This window comes from Penaeus monodon, unplaced genomic scaffold (assembly GCF_015228065.2).
Source record: "Penaeus monodon isolate SGIC_2016 unplaced genomic scaffold, NSTDA_Pmon_1 PmonScaffold_4275, whole genome shotgun sequence".
Lineage (NCBI taxonomy): Eukaryota > Metazoa > Arthropoda > Malacostraca > Decapoda > Penaeidae > Penaeus > Penaeus monodon.
This window is the reverse complement of record NW_023659083.1, coordinates 1,756-5,239: the sequence shown is the minus strand read 5'-3', so window position 1 is coordinate 5,239 and position 3,484 is coordinate 1,756. Positions and strand designations below refer to the sequence as shown.

Genomic DNA, 3,484 nt, shown 5'->3' with positions numbered 1-3,484 from the left:
GGAGACGAAGAATAAATATGTGTTAACGAGAAAAAGGGGTTTGCTAAAAAAAATAAATGTAAATAAATAATTAATTTCAGTAAACAGCTTTTTTTGATGGAAATTGATATCTGTTTTTTTTGGGGGGGGATAATATCTGGGCTCTTTTTTAAATGTTTTATATTAGACCCAAGACGGGTTTAATGCAGAACATTTTTCTCCCTAAAATTGACTAACAGGCACCTCCCTATCTTCCCCTAGGGTTTCCCCGCCCAATAGAAACCCGAGTGACTAGACTTTGGTACGGGAAGCGCCGCAGTGATACGCCTTTGGCCTCGGAAAACGTACCCCAGCATGCTTTCGGAGGGCAAACGCCAGAATATGTATCCTTTTTGGCCTTTGGGAAAGCGTTTTAGATGGGTTCAGCCTCGGGGTTTTGGGAAGAAAACGGCCCCTATAACCGGTCTCGAAAAAGAAGTGTCGAGGGCCAGAGGAGCCTCCCGGGAAATCGGTGGTGGAAGAGGTGGGATCGGATAAGATGAGAAAGAAAAGAGAGGCGGAGGAACGAAGAGTCGGGCAGAGAAGGACAAGAGGGCGAGTCAGTACACCCCTTTGGACTGGGCAAGAGGCCAGACCCCGAAGAGAGCAACAAAAGGGGAAAGGGTATATGCCTTCGGTTTGGCAAGCGTGTTCGGAGGACAAAAGAGACCGAAAAATACTCCCGGGTTGGGCAAGAGGGGGCAATGACCTCGGGGGGAAAAGACAGCGGACTATGCCCTTTGGGTTGGGGGGAAACGAGACCTTGATGAGAATGGGGCAAAAGGGCTAACCCCAATACCATTCGGACTCGGGAAGCGGGCAAAGAAGACGAGGGGCGCAGCCAGCCTTTTGCATTCGGAATCGGCAAGCGGGCCTTTGGCTTAAGTTTTGGGCCCCCGGCAAGCGGGGCGACGGCGAGCGAGGTACGACTCCTACGTGTCGGTGATGACGACCCGGGGAAGGGCCGTCTGGGAATCGACGAGAAGAGCGAAGAGGTCCGTCGCTTTGGCTTTTGGGTTGGGTAAGAGGAAGAAGTCCCCCCATCCTGAAAAAAAGGAAGAAATTTATGATTTTGGTTTGGAAGAATCAGGACATGCTTTCGGCTTGGCAAGAGAGGAGGACCCCTTTTGAATTTGGTTTTGGGGAAAGGGCAGGACCATACGAATTCGGTCTTGGAAAAAAGAGCCGGGCCCCTTTGAAATTGGTAGGAAAGAGAGCGGAACTACGAATTTTGGGGCTTTTGGAAAAAAGGACCGGACCTTACGAATTCGGTTAGGAAAAAAGAGCAGGGCCCCATGAATTTCGGTCTGGAAAAAGAGCAGGACCTTAGAATTGGTCTCGGCAAAAGGGCCGGCCCTTTACGAATTGGCTGGTAAGAGAGAAAGCCCCTATGTTTGGTTGGGGAAAGGAGTAGGAGTTAAAAATTTGGATCGCAAGGGGCAGGACCATATAAATTTCGGTCTCGGAAAACTGCTGGGCCTTATAAATTTGGGTCTGGAAGAGAGCAGGACCTTACGGTTGGGTCTCGGTAAGCGGCGGGACCCTGAATTGGGGCCAAAAAACGAGGGGGCCCCTTACAGTTGGGCCCTGGGAAAGCGGGGGGCCCCTAGAGTTGGGCCCCGGGGGCAAGGGGCGGGCCCCTATGGTCGGCCTGGGCAAAGGGGGGGCCTTATGAGTTCGGCCGGGGCAAGGGGGGGCCCCCAGAGTTCGGTCGGGGCAAGCGGGCGACTGGTACGACATCGGCAAGAAGGGGGACTACCCCCTTCGGGTGGGAAAAAGCGGAGCGGCCATCCCCCTACGGCTTCGGCAAGAAAGCGGGCCATACTCCTTCGGGCTGGGCAAGCGCCCCCCGGGGCCCCACGCTTTCGGGGGGGGCAAGAAGGCGAGAGGCGCCCTGGACCCGTCAGCACCAGCAACGCCTCCGACGGGCAAGAGGATAGGCCGGCGTACAGCTGGGGGCTCGGCAAACGCGGCTCCAAGGGACCTCACCGCCGAGCCGAAGAGGGAGGGGACGGACAAGAAAGGGAAGTCAATATCGCTTAAAAAATATCTCTGGGCCCTATCAAAAGACAAATTAACAAAAAAAAAAAAAAATATAAAAAAAATAATAATATAAAAAAATAATACGAGTTACCAGTGACGGCTTGCCACATACTCCCCCCTGCCCCCGCCCTACTCCTGCTTCCCCAGATCCCTAAGTCTAAACCGATGTTTCTTCAGGTTTAAAATACAGTTTAGCCACATCGGTTCACCCCAAGAGGGGATTCGAACCCCACAGTTTCGTGAGGCAACTCCGACAGCCGAGTCGGGGAACTTCCCTCTTGCACTGAGTACGGTGGAATGGAAAGGAATACCCCGGGTTTTTGAAAAAACAGCGGGATGAGTAAGAGTTTGAGAGAGAGGGCTTTAGTTTCTTTCACTTTCGTTTACTTTGCTGGGATTCCTTGTTTTTATTCTTAAAGATTTGTGAAAAAATTTTTGTGAAAGAGGAAAATTTCCCAAATACATTAAATATGCAATTTATCGTGAATAAAAATTTGTGTGATAATTTTTCGATGTTTTTGAAAAAAGTTTTATTATATTTTTTTCATCAAAGGTTTAGAAGGACTGAAAGAGAGAGAGAAAAAAGTGAGTGAATGGAAAAGGGCCCCGGAATACAGAAAAAGGGGACAGACTTAAGACACAGGAGAAAACCAAAGGGAAGACCACAAGAGAGAGAGAGCAAAAGAATGAGGCTGGTCCCCATTATTTTTTTTGTACACCGTAGTAGAAGGAATGAAATTTTTAAGACATCTTCACTCTCTCCGTGGATAAATCATTTCCATCCCGTTCCCCATTTAAAACCTAAGACTAATGTTCTTCCCCCTTTTTTTTTTTAAACACTGCAAAAGAAAGAGGAAAGAAGTCGTGCTTGGAAAATGTGCATGACATCGCGAAATTTAAACAACTTTTTTTTTTCTTTTATAACCGGAGATTTATTATTGCAGTTGTTGAGGTTAAGTATACTAAGAAAAAAATTTAATATAAATGTTTGTTATGTATAAGATTAGAGATTAAAGTTTAAAGCACTCGCGATACTATGGAAAAAGAAAAGAACTGGAAAAAACTGTGGACATAGAAGTTTAGTAACTTCAGAACTAGAATTTTTTTCAAGCGTTACTCTATTTCGAGGACAAGATGGCGCGTTGTTTTTTCCCCACGGCTTTTTCCCTTTTCCCTTTTTTTTATTATTATTCAAGAGCCCCGGCGTTTAAACAGACAAGAAGGGGTTATCCATCAAAAAAAAGAGGGAAAACGAGAGAGCGCTACATATATATATATAAAACGAGTATCGAGAGCTTTGAGGCGTCCCCCCTTTAACCCAAGCCCCCGAGTCTTACCCCCCGTTTTTCCCCCAAATTTCCACCTGCCCTTTTAAACCCCCTAAACCCCCCCATACCCCTAAAAGCAAAAAAACCCCTTTTGC

The 3,484-nt window shown here is 47.6% G+C and overlaps 1 pseudogene; it reads left to right on the top strand.

The window, feature by feature from the left end:
• The first annotated feature begins 333 nt into the window (after positions 1-333).
• On the top strand, positions 334-2,348 carry LOC119570889 (annotated as a pseudogene).
• The last annotated feature ends 1,136 nt before the right edge of the window (positions 2,349-3,484 follow it).